The sequence below is a fragment of the Rosa chinensis genome, chromosome 4, assembly GCF_002994745.2.
Source record: "Rosa chinensis cultivar Old Blush chromosome 4, RchiOBHm-V2, whole genome shotgun sequence".
Classification (NCBI taxonomy): domain Eukaryota; kingdom Viridiplantae; phylum Streptophyta; class Magnoliopsida; order Rosales; family Rosaceae; genus Rosa; species Rosa chinensis.
Genome location: NC_037091.1, coordinates 29,922,714 through 29,940,359, shown reverse-complemented (window position 1 = coordinate 29,940,359; position 17,646 = coordinate 29,922,714).

The window sequence follows — 17,646 nt, the reverse complement described above, 5'->3', positions numbered from 1 at the left end:
CCATCAACTTGGACATGGATGTAGATGAGGTAATTGCAGGTGAAACTGCAGATCCTAATGTGAGGCCTCAAGGAAGGAAGGCTGCAAAAGAAGTAATACGGAAAGGAAAGAAGGCAGCGAAAGATCAAAGTCCTTTGTCAAGCACTCTTGAGAGTATAGCGAACAACCAAATAGAGGCAACCGCAGGCAAGAAAAAACTCGATGACGAATTCGCTCGAAGTCTCCAAGAGGAAGAGAAAAGAGCATGTATCCTCTTGCAAATCGAAATGCGAAAAGAGCAACTCCTATTTCAAGAAAGGCAAGATTGAATTAAAGAGAGAGAATAGCGAAATAAAGAGAGGGAAGAGCGTATTATGGAGATTGATACAAGTAAAATGACGCCAAATAAAAAGCGTTATTGGTCAAGAAAACAAAAGAAGATAGCGGAGAAAGAAGATCTTGACGAGCAGCAGCCACATTCTATGGGTGGATACTATCCGCAACCCAATTTTGGTGGTGCATACCCACAACCACCTTACCCCGGTGCATACCCACAACCACATTGCCCCGGTGCATTCCCACAACCTCCCTTAACATGTGGATTCCCATCATCTCCCTTCACCGGTGAATTCCCACAACCCCTTTACCCCGGTGGATACTATCCGCAACCACCTTATCCCGAGGGATATCCTACACAACCACAATTTTCACCTTTCTCAACGGATGATTCCACCAACCCTAACCCTAATAATCACCCTTCAAACGCAAATTGGATTCCTAGAAAGAATGAGGATTTTGATTATGATTTGAATAATTAGGTAATTATGCATGTTGTTAATTGTATTGTACTTATTCATAATTTTTCATTTATGTAAGCATAAATTTTATGAAATAAAAGTTGTGTTTGAAAATTCATCTTATTAAAGTACACACCCTATATTCAAAATAGTAAATTACATAAATCTCCATTATTATCATCTATTTACATCAAATATATTCTAATTTAAAATTTTAAAAAAATAATAATAAGTGAACAGTAAAATGAGCAGTTAAAACACTAAATAAACAGTTGAAAATGAATAGTTAAAATTGATGAACAGTGAAAGATGAACAGTCTTGACCGGTCAAGAAAAACCCATGTCCAGTGACAGTGAACAGTATCTTAACTGGTCGAATTCTTGATTTCTCAACCTTGGCATTTCTTAACTATCAGTGAACTTCCTCTGACAGAAGTGCTGCTACAGTAAAAAAAAAACCTTGATTTGACGTGAGCAGGGGAGCCGTTGGTAGAGGCAAAGGTAGGTTGCTCAGCAACTCTGTCTTCCTCTGTTTGTTAACATTTACGTAACATTTATTTGATTATTGTCGCTTTCATGCATACCATGACTTCAGCCATGATTCATCCTATATATATATATATATGAGTGCAGCTTCTGACATAATGCCATGGTTCATTCTTTATATATATATATACACGCGCACATGCAGCCAAACATGAATTTATTTACTTATTATTTTTTCCAATAACAAGTAAAAGCATGATTGATGATTAATCATTCTTGTTCACATGTGCCTTTCAACTTCTTCCTCTTCCGATCACGTCCAAAGCTTGGCCCACTTTTCTTTTTTTTAATTTCTTTCACATGCCCCTCTTGTGCAGACCCCAAAGCATGATTTTTTTTTTTTTAACTGTCAAATAATCATGCCAATTGTCAAGTATTCAACTCATTCGGATTTTGGCTGCGTTCCAATTAAATTGCAGATTTTTTGGATCTAGATTACTCTTCCAACTTTGAGGCCACCAATCTTGTCATTGCCCCCCTTCTGTTTGTTTAGAGCATCGAGACTCATTTTTTAGACTCAAATTTGGGTCCAAATAAGCTGGAATAGTGATTTGGGTCCATCTGAATAGTGTATAACAGGACTTATTTTTATTAGGTGCTGCAGTGGTGCATGACTTATTTTTGGACCCATATTTTAGACTAATTTTTTTAGACTCAAATTTGGGTCAAATTTTTATTCAATTATTTTCTGACCGTCAGATTGAATTAATAATTCAATCATGACCTTTAATTTCAAAACCAAAGAGCCGTTGGTTTTTTTAAATTGCAGGACCCACTCCTTTTCTGATCCATTCCCACTTGCCACTCCCACTTGCATGCTGCAACACATGCATCAGCACCCACGTGGGTCCCACCATATTTGAGTCCAAAATTTTTTGGCTCCTTTCTTGGATCAGATTAGCTCCAACATTGGGTCTCCGATAATTATGGGTCCAAATTATTCCGACCCATTGCAGCCTCACTTCTTTGGTTTTGGACTCAAATTTTGATTTTGGACCCAAATTTGGGTCCCCATTGCTGATGCTCTTAGATGCCTTGATCTTCATTTAATCTGCCTCAATCAATTCTTGTTCAAATGTGGAGTTCTGACAACATATATATATATATATATATATATATAAATGCCCCCATGTGCTCTTTGCCCGGCTGACTTCAGCGCCTCTTTTTTTTCTTTTTTTTTTTCTTTCTTCTTCACTTTGGACAAGCATTCTGAAACTTTATTTTAAATATATATTTTTTGCTTTCTTTTAAGGGCTTTGGTGATAATTGAAGAATCCTCCCTCCTGCTTTGCTGTTTCTGGTGTGTTTGCTTCTTCTGGGACCTTGATTGGACGCGAGCTGTTGGCAATGGCAGAGGTAGGTTTGTTGATCTTCCTCTTTTAATTAGCCTTTATCCACCTTCTAATATTATATGCATGCATTGTAGACCTGATCAACCATGATCTATTAATTTCATGACTCATCTTTGATCATTCCTTTTTTTATATGCCATGACGTAATTGCTTTTTTTTTTTTTTCTTCAAATGTTGCACACTTGTAAAAATATATATTTTTTTCTCTCTCTTTTTCATGACGTCACCTTCTATTTTTTAATATCGCACAATTTCATATGTATACAAATATTGTTTCTTTCTTTTTCAGGGTTTTGGTGACAATTGAAGAACGCAGACGACCTAAATGCTTGGATTTTTCCACTTTTTGATCGTGGGAAAATCTATTCAAAACAGTTAGACTTTGCGTGTTTGTCGACGTCAAAGAGAAGAACGTGAACGTCCTAAACGCTTGGATTCCTCCACATTTGCTCGTGGTAGGGTCCACCAAAAGCGGTTGGGCTTTACGTATTTGGTGGTTCGCGAAGAGAAGAACGCGGACGTCCTAAACGCTTGGATTCCTCCACTTTTGTGCGTGGTAGGGTCCACTGAAAGCGGTTAGGCTTCACGTACATCGTCAGGCACTTGCGATCGCGCTTCTCGTCCTTTTGTGGCCATGGCCTTCTTCAATTGCTTCAAGAAAGGGACAGTCACCATCCTCGAGGATCCGGAGGACGCTCAAAGTGATGGCACTACTCTACAAGTGCATCCATCATTGACTGGGCCTCAAGCAATTGATGTCCCTCCTTATGACCCTTCATCTCACATCCTCTAGTGGACTCATGTGGTACCTCGCCAGCTAGCTATGTTTCGACAACCCAGATCTGGAAGAGACCAACAGAACTCGCATGTACTGTTGCTGAAGTCTTCGCATCATGATCAGAACACTCCTCAGACCCCATTCAAGCTTCTCAGGGATCATGTACGCAACGGTTCAGTGAAGTGGAGCAGTGCATTTCGTGCAAACGGGGGCTTCTCTTACACAGAGTTCTACTGGGAATGGGTAGAAGATATCTTAAGCATAAATGGCAAGCTTACTCGGGAGGCCGGTCTCTATCGAGCGATATTCGCCTCACTATTCAACTATGACCATGTTGCATCTATCATACGGGCTTTCTGCGAGTACTTGTGCCCCGCGACGAATACTCTCCACACATCTAGAGGAGAAATGTCCATCTCCCTCTGGGATTTGGACCAACTCAGAGGTTTTCCCATTGCTGGACGGTTTTATGATGAGGTGGTTCTAGCTGCTGAAGAGCTTACTGCAGCAAGCAAAGAGAGTCAACAAAGCTGCCGCTATTTGTTTCTCGCCTACCATAAGCTTTGCAAAGAAGGCCAAGGGCAGAAAGTGAAGATAACTTCATGGATACGATATTGGTATAGAGGAGCTTTGCATTATAAGAGGCCTCTAAACAAAAGCACCAGGAACAAAAGAGATCCGCCCCAGAATGTGTTTAATCCATCTGGCAAGATCCATGAGATCCGACAACGTACTTCTGTAGACCTCGCGGTGTTTGATGACTTAGGCATTGAGAGTGAAGATGTAGAGCCCACCTATTTGGCTGCCTTTCTTGCTTGTTGGTTGTGTCTGTTTGTTTTACCCAGAGACGACACTGGTTTGATTCATCCAGGAGTATTCAAAGTTTCCAGCAAAATGTCACAGGGTGTATAGTTTGCCTAGCAGTACCAGTGTTGGCCAGCATCTATCAGGGTTTAGGCGAGATTTCTGTTTCCAGCGATCCAGGTAACTGCTCTGCTGCCCTACCTTTTCATTATATTTATGCATGGCTAGTGGAGTACTTTGGCACCCGCTTTCAGTCTCCACTTCCCAATGACCTAAGGCCCCGTATGGTTCGCTTCTCCGGAGAATTTTCAGCTAAACATTGTGGGACAATGTGAGGATGGATGCATTTGCCAAGGTATTTTCGGAAAGCAGGGTGATTATCAACCGCAATAACATCTACCATTTAGACCTCGTATATCTCATCAGCCTTCGATCTGGGTATCTTTCACTCAGACAAGATAACCGACGAGTCATTCAGCCATACAGTCCTTATCGGTTCAGTCGACAGTTTGGTTATGTCCAAGACATTCCTGGCAGCCTTAAGAATGACATTCGCACCGGCATATGGGCTTTGAGCATTGGGATTCTTGCACCAGAATGAATACCAAGTGCATGGTAACGTTGCCAATCTAGAGTGCTATCACGGAGTACATGGTTACTCGAGACTATGTTGATTGGTGGTCTAAAGTGTACCGTTCTACACCAATGAAGGCAACGAAAGAAGCGCATACTAGTAAACCACTGCACAAGACTCTGAAAGCAAAAGAAGATAAGAGCGTCACCCGTGCAACACCACCTCATCACAAAAATGTGATTCCTCGTGAAGTTGAATGTAGCACCAACGTCCCTGCGCCTCCTAATAGGACTTTGCTTCCTAGTAGTGATTGCCAGACCTATCTACTCAACACTCTAGATGATGATGGGGACTCTTTAGATTCTCTCATTGCTTTGGCTTATCCCCCTAAGTTGAAAAGACCTGCCATCAAAGAAAGAAGGCATAGTGGAAGCAGCGGTAGCAATAATAGTGAAGTGCACTTTAAGCGTCGGAAAACTGACACTAGTCTTGGCCCTATTTATTGTGATCCCAATGCTGAGTTCACTCTGAATACTGACTTTCTTGGTGACATTTCAACTTCTTCACAACAGATGCTACAACGAAATGAGGTAACTCTTTTTGGACTTGCATCAGAGATTTTTTTTCTTTCTTTCTTTTTGTGGTCTTTTTTTTTTGGAACTTGAATTGTTCTTTTCCCATCTTTTCAGGGTGCAGAGATTGATGATCATTCACTTTGGGGGAACGATGACGCCTCTTCAGACCCTATATGTGTTCCTTCTGTAGCGGAACTTGAGGCTTACGCTTTACCCACGAAAGGAAAATCCAATGCAAAGAATGACTCACAGTAAATTGACTCTACAAGTACAATTCTTAACTCTTGTGTATTTTCATTGCACTTTAAGCCCCCTTTTTTTTTTTTAACTAATGATATATGTACAGGTCCACTTACCAAGGTGCATCCTCCTAAGCCTCTGAACACCATAGCCTTTTCTGAGGCTTCTCTTGGTGGAGCTGCTATTATAGATGCCAGCCAAAGACTTCGTGATATTCGTCAACAAGCTGCTACTGCAGTTTGTGAACAAATTGAAGATATGATAATGAAGCACTCCTCAAAGACAATTCTTTCCAGCAAGGGGGGACTTGACAAGCTTATAGCTGAGCTTAGCCATTATGGGATTGATCCTTCATCCGTAAGGGGAAAAGTTGAAGGATTGTTGACTAGTGCAGACCAATACAACCTGGCTCGACTTTCTTGTTCACGCAAGGCTACTCCAGGCACACGTAATCAACATCTGGCTGAAACAGAGTCAGAAATTGTGAAGGTCACTTCAATTCGTCAAGCTGACTCTGATCATAGTCAATCTGCACTCAAGTCTTTAGAGAATTTAAAGGAGGAGCAGCGAAAATTGGAGCAAACAGTGACTTTACTAGACGAGAGACTTCTACTACAGGAGAAGAAGCTTGTCGACCTAGAAAAAGAGAAGGCTCAAATCCAAGAGACCCCCGAGGTGACCACTGCAGAGCTTGAGACGACAAAATCATTGCGAGATACTTTTGAGAACCACCGCAATAGCTTTAAGGGTTTGACTTGGGTGTGAAAAGCTGTTCTCCATTTGTAACTTATGATGATTTTTTTTGTTCATTTTCCTTTTTCATTTGTAATAAGTCAAACTTTGACAGTCATAACTTATTATGAAAATAAGTATTTTTCTACTTATTTACTTCATGAATAGTAAACAAACCCTTTATTTTTTATTTGATTTGACTGAACTTGAGATTGTTATTCCCAAGCTGCCTACGTATCCTTCCAATGAAGGAATCAAGTCATCACGTAGTTCAAGGGTTTATGGATGAAGTGAAATTTTTTGGTCCCGTTTTTTTTTTTTTTGCTTGAGCTACCCTTTCAGGTTTTCAACTTAACAGACTTTTTTTTTTTTTTTTTTTTTTTGCCATGTGCAGTTTAGACTCGTGCTGGCTAGGAGCGTCTTCTTACTTTCTTCAAGCGTAGTACCTCTTCAGAAACTTTCCATTTATGGGGCCAATCCTCAGGCCATCTTCAGCCACAATTTTGTAGGCTCCATTGGTGCAGACTTCGCGGACTACATAAGGTCCATCCCACTTTGACTGAAACTTAGGACCAGTCTTGTGTGTCATGATGATAGGTCTGTGCACGACAAGCACTAGATCACCAACTTGAAAGTATCTGGGTCGAACCCCTTTGTTGAAAGCTCGTGACATTCTAGCTTGATAGCATTCCAAGTGCTGTTGCGCGTCAAGTCTCTTTTCATCTAAGGCTTCCAACTCTTGATGGTGTAACTTGACGTTCTCTTCATCAGTTAGTCTTTCTTGCAAAGTAATCCTTAGAGATGGAATTTGTTTCTCCAAGGGTAAGATAACTTCAACACCATATACAAGGGAGTAAGGTATAGCTTTCGTGGGAGTTCGATATGTCGTTTTATAGGCCCAGAGCGCCTCGGCCATTCTTTCATGCCAATCCCTTTTTGTTTTGCCGACAACTTTCTTCAAAATGTTACACAATGTCTTGTTGAATGCTTCAGCTAACCCATTTTCCAGGGCATTATACATAGAAGAAAAGTGTAACTTGAAGTGATATTTCTCACAGAGTTTCTCCATGGCACTATTGGAAAAGTACTTGGCATTGTCTGTGATGATGCAGCGAGGAACACCATATCGTTGAATGATATTCCCTTTGATGAAGTCTACAACATTTTCTTTCTTTATTTCCTTAAGTGGTACCGCCTCTGCCCACTTTGAAAAGGAATCCGTAGCCGCTAGAATGTATGAGTGATTGGTGGAGGATTTCGGAGTTATGGGCCCAACAGCATCAAGTCCCCACACATCAAAGGGGTAGGAAGCAATCGTTGGATGCAATGGCTATGGTGGTTGATGGATGAAGTTTACATGAAACTGGCAAGCTTGACACCTTTGTGCATACTCCATGCAATCTTTAACCATAGTGGGCCAATAGTAACCCATCCTCTTCACTTGAAAATGAAGCTTAGGACCTGACTGGTGAGCTCCGCATACTCCTGAATGAGCTTCCTCCATAACCTTAGCACCTTCCTCTTTCCCCAGACATCTAAGAAGTAATCCCTCGAATGGTCGTCGATAAAGAGTCTCCTTATAGTAGAAGAAACGTGATACTCTTCGTCTTATGTCTGAGCGTTGCTTTGGGTCATCAGACAACTTATTTCGCTTAAGGTAATCAATCAACGGGTACCTCCAGTCATCCACATCAATCACGTAAACAGAGACAACATTGGCGTCTTCATGCCAAAGCTCAGAGATTGTAGGTACGACCCACTGTTGGCAGATTGGAAGGTGTATGATTTCATCCTCTGATAATGCCAAAGTTGCTGCTAAGTTGGCCAAAGCGTCTGCTGTTTGATTTTCTTTTCTTGGCACATGCGTTAGTGTGACAGCATCAAAACCCTTTAAGAGTTGTGCGGCGAGCTGAAAATAAGGAACTAAATCATCTTTCTTCACCTCATAGAGAGTTAGTAATAGATCAACTACCAACTTCGAGTCTCCATACACCTCTAGATTTGAGATTTTCATTTCAGTTGCGGTGTGTAGTCCCATAATTAGCGCTTGGTACTCAGCAACATTATTGGAACATAACTCACCAAGAGTAAAGGCATAAAGCAATATCTGCCTTTGCGGAGAAATGAAGACCACACCAGCTCCTGCCCCATCTGCTCGTGAAGACCCATCGAAGAACATTTGCCAAGCAAGGAGGACTTCTGTATTAAAGACTTCTTCATCTGGCAACTCATCTGAAATCTCCCAATCCACAGGAATAGGATGATCTGCTAGGAAATCAGCTAATGCTTGTCCTTTAACCGCTTTGGCCTGTATGTAGATGATCTCATACTGATTGAGGAGTAGTGCCCATTTTGCCATTCGCCCTGTCAAGACGGGATGTGACATAACAAACTTGACTAGATCAGCTCGCGCCACTAGATGCACTGTGTAAGCTTGCATGTAATGTCTTAACTTTTGGATGGCTAAGACGAGTGCGAGACAGATTTTCTCTATCGGCGGATAGTTTAGTTCCGGTCCTATGAGAATTCGACTCAAGTAATACAACACCCTCTCCTTCTTTGCTTCATTTTCTTGGGCTAGGAGTGCTCCGAGTGATCGCTCTTGAGCAGCAATGTAGAGGATAAGCGGCTTCCCAAGGAGGGGTGCACCTAACACTGGAGGGTTTGCCAAGTACTTCTTTATGCTTTCAAAGGCGTTATGGCAAGCTTCATCCCATACGAAAGGCACATCCTTCTTCAGAAGTCGACTAAACGGCTGACAACGGCCTGCGAGGTTTGATATAAACCGTCTAATAAAGGCAAGTCGTCCTTGGAGACTTTTTAACTCGCATAGATTTCTTGGCTCAGACATGTCTTGAATGGCCTTAATCTTTGACTGGTCTACTTCAATGCCACGATGTTCCACAATGAATCCAAGAAACTTGCCTGAACTAACTCCAAAAGCACATTTGAGGGGGTTCATCTTGAGTTGGTACTTGCGTAGTTTATCAAACACCTTTCGTATGTCTTGGAAGTGATCCGTCCTCCTTTTTGACTTGACCACTAAATTGTCGACATAACATTCCACGTACTTGTGAAGCATGTCTTCGAAGATTTTCTGCATAGCACGTTGATATGTTGCACCAGCATTTTTCAACCCGAATGGCATGACTTTGTAGCAATAAATGCCTTTGGGAGTACGGAACGCATTAAGCTCTTCATCTTCTAAGGCCATCCTAATTTGATTGTACCTAGATGACCCATCCATGAAGGAAAAAGCTTCATGCCCTGTTGTTGCATCCACCATGAGTTCAATGATGGGCAAAAGGAAGTCATCTTTCGAACACGAGTCATATAAGTCGCGGAAGTCCACACATACACGGAGTTGTCCGTTCTTCTTCTTGACAGGAACAATGTTTGCAATCCACTTAGGATATTGAACCTCTCTAATGAAACCCGCAGTAATCAACTTATCAACTTCAGCTTCAATTTGAGGAAGGAGTTCTGTCCGAAAGCGTCGTTGTGTTTGCTTGATCGGTCGAGCCTCAGGTTTAACTGCAAGACGATGAACCTCTACCTTTGGGTCAAGACCAGGCATTTCTTTGTACGTCCATGCAAAGACGTCTTTATATTCAAGCAGCAGATCATAGTATTTCTTTTCTTCTTCATGACTCAGCGAAGCGCTCACGAAGACAGGTCTTGGATCTTCCTCAATTCTCAAATTGAGCTCTTTAAGCTCGTCGACAGTGGCTTGCCCCCCGTCTTCCAGTTCTGGAGGAGCTTCATCTACTTCATCCTCGGAATGATCATGGTCATCTTCTTCAAAAGCATCTGCTTCTGCTACCGTGATATGATAGGCAGATTGTACAATCTCATCTTCGCCATTGCCATCAACATTACTAGTTCCAACTTGGCCAGTGAGTACGATAGTGTGCTCCTTCACTTTGAGTTGTTCGCTTGAGCTCACCTCTAACATAGAGCGTCGCTTCATGGGTGACGGAATGAGACTTCGGATCTCTTTGTCATTTCCTTGGTCATCAATCTCCTTTCTTTTTCGCCTTCGCTGCTCTTTGGGTGCTTGTATCCTCTCAAGTGCTGACTTTCGAGGGGCTGACTCAGATTTCTTATTTCCTTCATCGGAAGATGACAACCTATTGAACACGGAAGCTCGAGTAGTCGTTTGGGTGCTGAGACTCGGCTTGTTGAAGTGTTGACATGATCGAATACAGAGACTCGAGGTGCCAGCTCATCAACTTGTTCAGGCATCGCAGCTTGAGAATTAGGACGAATGCGATCAAGTGTAGAAATGAGAGGGGCAGTTTCAGATCCTTGAGTCTATTCTTCTATTACTTCAACACTAATGTGTTGTTTGTTTGCCTTCGCAACTTTTCTTCTTCCTGAAATTTTAATTGGTTTGCCTGGTACAAAACCAAGACCTGCTTTAGCAGGGTCAGCTGTGCATCCTTGCTTTCTCAACCTCCTTTGAGATTCATTAAGCTCATGCACCTTTTTACCAGGGATTACTTGGCCACCTTGCTTGCTTGACGAACCGAAGTCATATCCAGCCTTTGCTAGCAGCTTGTAAGCGTTAGGGTTGAATCCTTCCTTTGTCCTTTTGTCAGGAAGTGTCCCATGCTCTGTCTTGCCTTGAATCGCTTGGACAAACGCCTTTAGCGGCTGCTTGGTGGGAGTTACGTTGCTTAACTTCGTCAACGGTATGGTTGATGTTTCTTTTAACAATTCTACGTCCTTCTCATCTAGCTTTCGTGGACTTTCTTGCTCATTTGCCTCCACAAAAGGAGAGTCCCCTTCTTTTCGCCTAGACCTTGGCACGTAATGAAGAACTGGAGCAGAGGAGCTGATTTTGTTCTTTAAAGCTGTCACTTTAGTTTCCGACGAAACTTTATGTGGTTCCTCAGTGGAATTTCTTGCTATGCTGGATTCCACTTCCTTATTACACACCTCTGCAGTCTTCCCTGTAGAAGGTACTCCAACTGGGAGAACTTCCTTTATTGTTTCATCATCCATGTAGAACTTGGAATCCGCAAAGTAAGATTCAGGTTCAGTGAATGGTTTAGTATCACCTGCTACTGTTTTTACTCCACCATCATAGAACTTGAAGCATTGATGAAGAGTGGAGGGAACGACACCATTTTCGTGAACCCATGGTCGCCCCAACAATAAATTGTAGGAGGTCTTCGCATCGATCACGTGAAACAAAGTGTTCGACTTCATTTCTCCAATTGTCATATCTACTCTGATCATGCCTATGGCTCTTTGTCCCCCTTGGTTGAAGCCTTGAATCATGAGCCGACTTCGGGAGAACTCCTCCATGTTGATGTCAAGTTGCTTCATAGTTGATCTTGGCATGATGTTTACAGCGGACCCTCCGTCTACAAGCATGCGGTTTATCTTTTGATCTCGCACATACCCTGACACGAAGAGAGGTCTATTATGCGGCTTAGAGCCTAACTAAAGGTCTTCATTCGTAAAGTGGATGGCATCACAATCTGCAATACACGTGATGCATTCCTTCGGTTTCACCTTGTTAATGTCTGTGGAGTTCTTGCCCATGTCGATCAACACCTGTGCCAAAGCACATCTTGTCGATTTTGGCAATTGCAATAGATCGGAAATGCTAAAGTGCAATGGCAGGTCTTCTAACTGCTTCAACACCTCGTTCTCCTCTGTTATTTGGTTCGTATTGACCGTGCTTAACTCAGCCTTGGCAGAATCCTTCGAACCAATTTCATAGCTTGTTGTCATGTGGGCAGCTCTCACCTTCTCTTGTTTGTTGCCTTTCTTGGGAAAGGCTTTTGTTGATGAGGTCTTCGAACAAAAGGATCACCCCTTTCTTTGACAAATCTTGTCTTATCTTTCTCGAGACACTGACGATTTTCTTGTGACTGCTTATATTTTTCTTAAGTGATAGGTACCCATGGCGATGGGCTCTTGCGTGCCTTCTTTCGAGTGACAAGTATCCATCCCTCGTCATCAACAACTGAGTCAATTTTAGGGGTTGCAACCGGTGCGAGGCTCGCTTGCTGGGTTGGCTTGACTTCCTCCAACTTTGACTTCATGCATGTCTTTCTCGAAAGCTGATATGGTGCTTTCATTGGAAGAGGAGGCAACGGGGCAGGCTTGAATGAACCAAACATGATGGTAGTGTAGTTTACCTCAGCAACATCGTAGACATCTAGCTCGATCCTTCCTTGCTTGGCGAGATTCATTATTAAATCTTTCAGAACAAAGCATTTCTCCACTGGGTGACTGACGAGGCTGTGGTACTTGTAGTATTTCGGGTCCTTGACACTATGCATTTCCTCGGGTTGCTTGCATTTTAGGAGTTCTATTACCTTCTTCTCAAGTAAATCTTCCAACATGCCTGCCACGTCAGAAAATGGGAAGGGATATGTCTTTTGTTTCCATTCCTTCAATGAACGCTTTGTCCTGTCATAGGTGCGAATTGGCTCTGCTTTCATAACCTCCTTATCTCGTGTAGAGATTTTGATTGGGGCAATGTTGACGGCCATCGATTCTTTTGTAGATTTCTTCAGTGCCTTGTCAAACTTGCTTCCGAAGACCTTTTCTTTCCTTTGGTCAACAATTGACTCCTTCTTCCCTTTGTGGCTAGCTATACTCAACTCCATGTCGTGTGCTCGCGTAGCCAGCTCTTCAAATTATGGGGCTTGATTCCCTAGGAAGTATAGCAAATCAAAGTGCATGCCTTGGATGCACATTTCCACCGTAGATACTTCTGACAGTCGATCTTTGCAATCGAGACTCAACGAATGCCATCTGTTGATGTAATCAATTGCGCGTTCATTCATCCATTGCTTGGCACTAGTAAGTTACATCATGCTCACTGTACGTCTTGTGCTATAGAAACGATTCAGGAACTCACGCTCCATCTGATCCCAACTGTCGATCGACTCAGGTTCCAGATCAATGTACCATTCGAAGGCATTTCCTTTTAATAAACGTACAAACTGCTTAACAAGATGATCTCCCTCCATCCCAGCATTGTTGCAAGTCTCGACAAAATGAGCAATATGTTGTTTTGGATTGCCCTTCCCCTAGAATTGCTGAAACTTGGGCAGCTGGTACCCATATGGCATCCTCAGGCTATCCACTCTTTTTGTGTATGGCTTGGAGTATGTGAGAGAATCACGAGAGGTACCTCCATATTGAGCTCTAATGGAGTTATTGATTATGTCTTGCAGCTGCTGGACAAACAAAGAACCAAGTGGACTTTCACTGTCTTTGTCATTTGTCTTTGAAGTTTCTTCTTGTTTCTCTTTGTCATTCTTGTATGGAATCCTAGCAGAATCCTCATCATTTTGTTTCTCGAGCCTGCTCCAAAGTTGAGCAATCTGCATATCTTTTTCTTCAATGGTATTAGTGAGCTTTTGAACCACCTCCATCAGATTAGCTACCTGCTCTTCGAGCGTGGTTGCCCCAGTCATCATGACTTGCATTGCTGAGAGGTGACACGCATTGTCTGACCGCATCCCAGAAGTGTTATTTTCTTCAGGATCAGGACTTCCATGGTATGATCCAGTGCTTGAATTGTCATCAGAGGCAGGTGAGAACGACCGCTCCCTTGATTTTGTATTTGGAGCTTCTCTCTCTTCACTTCGAGGGACATGCTTCCCTGCCCCTAAACTTTCTAGGGTGATGATTGGTTGGCGAGGCTTCGAAGGCAAAGCCACAAATGTTGTAGGCTGAACCTTTGCCATGCTTCGAGTGACGTGACTCGATGAGCTGCTGCTCGATTTTGAGGTCGTTGTCTAGGACTTGTTCTTCGAGATGACTTGAGTGTTCTTGGAAGCCATTGCTCGAACGGATTTGTTTGGAATCGTCTTACAGAGAAGGAGATGAGAGGCACAGAGGTCCCACTGGTTGTGCCAGTTAGTAAACACGGAAATCTGAAAACAAACAAGATGCAAACACGTGTACAAAAAATAATAATTTGATTAATTCAAGTGCGGGTTACAATCTTTGGTAATCCTCTGATTCAATCTGCGACGATGAATTTCACTCAAGGGCTTGACGCTTGATCTTGAGTTGGAAGATGGTCACGAGAGTTGGCACGTGACGAACGTTTTGACTTGAGTTTGGTGAGGAACTGGCTATTTGGCAGCTTGATGGTTCTTCACACGAGCTTGGGAGTCTTTAGAAATTTTGAGAGTGTCTTCTTCTCTATTTTTGGCTGAAGTCCTTCTCTCGAGTTGAGAGGGGGTATTTATAGTGTCGGCGTCTCTCTTCATTTGGAATGCCTTGATGACACGTAATTAATTGTATTTTCCTTAATAACATAATCAAATCAATCAGCCCTAATTAACTGATTTAATCACGATTATTAAGGAATTATCCAATTAATTTGATGGCTGAATTTAATTGTATTTCATTAATAGTATAATCAAATCAATCAGGTTTAATTAACTGATTTAATCACGACTATTAAGGAATTAGCCAATTAATTTGATGGCTGATTTTCATCTTGATTATCAATTTAAATAAATTGACATCTAATCAACGGACGAAATTTAATACTTTATTTGACTTGGAATCAATTGATTTAATTTAATTGATCCGCCTTAATATCAACATATTAAGTTGGAACAAATTTATTTTATTGCCGTCGGGCTTTTTGTATGCCGCCACGTGTCATTCCGTGAGTCTGCTTGGTTCTGTTTACTCATAAGCCATGTGCACATTTTGTGGGACCCACATGCCTACTAAATTTGTTCGGTCATAATTTCAAGTGTTGACCGAATTATTTAATGAATTTTATTTTCATTAAATTTTTGGTATCTACAAGAAACTCCATCATAATTGATGATGTAGTCACGCCCTTCGTTGCACATGAGTTTGTTGAGTCCGATGATATCGAACCACACTCCGTTGATGAATGAATGTCAACGTAGAGAGATTTGGCCTAAATGGAAAGATGCGATCCAGGTTAAGTTGGATTCTCTAACTAAGAGGAAGGTTTTTGAGCCAGTGATGCCAACACCTCCTAAGATAAAACTTATTGACTAATGGGTCTTCGTTAGAAAGCGTGATGAGAAAAAGATATGGCAATCTCGCCTTATGGCGCAAGGCTTCTCACAAAATGCCCTGGAATCGACTACGATGAGACATATTCTCTCGTAATAGATGTCATTACACTCCACTACCTTGTTAGTTTGGTAGTTTCTGAATAACTGAACATGCAGCTTACAAATGTGGTCACTACGTATCTATATGGGGATCTAGATATAGAATATACATGAAGGTTCATGGTGAACTTCATTTACCCAAGTCAAGTGGCTCTAGACCACGGAGCTCGTTTACAATAAGGTTGGAACGCTCACTAAAGTGACTACTTGATTGGAAAGGGATATGCCCACGCGTTTTCATAACAAGTTTCGGATTCTATTGTGGTTCATGTTGGACATGATCTTCATCAGAAGCCCTTAAAAAGTTAAGGGAAACCGCTGAACACTTGAAATCCGATTTTGAGATGAAGGATTATGGGAGAACACGATTATGTCTCAATTTGAAACTTGAGCATCGTGTCGATAGATGCTTAGGCATTTTGACAAGGTCAAGCCTTCAAGCACCCTCATAATCGTCCGTAGTCTTGATCCTGAAGATGTGCTAGAGGCAGAAGTGCCTTACTTGAGTACAATATGCGCATTATTGTACTTAGCTCAATGCACAAGACCGGACATCTCATTTGCCATGAACTTATTAGCTAGATATAGCTATGCGCCAACACGACGCCATTGGATTGGTGTAAAAGATATCTTTCGATACTTGAGATGTATGATTGATATGGGCTTGTTCTATCCCTAGAAAGAGATGATGGATTCGGACCCATCACACACCAGGAACGCCGCTAACACTAGCCTGCGTCCACTATCCCCATCCCAAAACGACACGTGTTTTGGAAGGTTTTGTTGATGTTGGGTATCTCTCTGACCCATACAAAGGTCATTCCCAAACTGGTTAAGTGTTCACCATGGGTAAAGACCGTGATATCTTGGAGGTCTATAGAACATACCCTAGTCGCTATATCTTCGAACAATGCAGAGATTATTGCTCTTCACAAAGTGGTTCGTGAATGTATATGGATTGGATCCATAATTACGCATGTTCGAAACAATTGTGGTTTAAAGTCTACCACAGATGAGCCTACGAGCATATAGGATAATGCTGCTTGTTTTGAAGCAAGGCTACATCAAAAGCGACTACACCAAGTATAATCAACAACAACAAACTCTCCTCAAGATCAAAGTGAACTTGGTTCAATCTGGGGACAGTGCGGCAGGCTTGCTCACTAAGTCATTGCCTAAATTCCACTTTCGAGAAACATGTTGGTAGCATCGTTTGCGGAAGTTATCCGAACTCCAATGACCATAGTCGTCAAGGGGAGATGCAGACATCAGGGGGAGGTGTCTACATGTATGGTCTCGAAACATGAAGGGTGTGTTGTGCTCCTTTTCCCCTTCGACCGAGGTTATTTTTGTCCCACTAGGTTTTTGTTACTCGGCAAGGTTTTAATGAGGCAATGAGAGGGGAGTGTTCAAGTAAATCCAGAATATGTGTCTGGCCCAAACTCGAGGTTACTTGCTCTAGTTGAAATAGGGTTTATATTATAGATATTCTCGGAGAATTTTAGGAGATATCCAATCAATGTACGATTATGTTTCCATGTACAACTCTGTCTCTATGGTTGTATCCTCTATATAAAGAGACCCCTATTATCAATGAAAGTACGACTCAATTCTCTCCCAATTCAGTTTTCCTTAAATAATTTCAAGATTTTTAATTATTACTTAGGTTGACTTGATGTTTTAAGTTTGAGTTTTTCTATTGGAACCTCCAAATTTACTCACTTGACCTCTATGCTTTTTACACCTCCTATCAAATTTTCAAATACTAAATTTACTCATTAAACCTCACTAAAGTTCCTCAAATAACCTCACTCATATAATTAATTTACAAACAAACTAAGATCTTTATAATAAAAAAACTTAGTCATTTCAATGATTTAATTACTCTATAAATCTTAATTACATCTCTATTCCTTAATCAGATAACATAAATCTCTTATCCAATAAAAAAAAATCAAACACAAGGTATTGAGTTTTAAAAATTAATAAAAATAAAATAACATGAACTATTATGTGATTTTTTTTATTTACTTTTTCTTTTTTAGCTGTTAAAAAAAAAGATTAATAATTTTTTCTTAATGTTTCTCTATTTTCTGTACCTCATGATTAATTATTTAAATATTTTT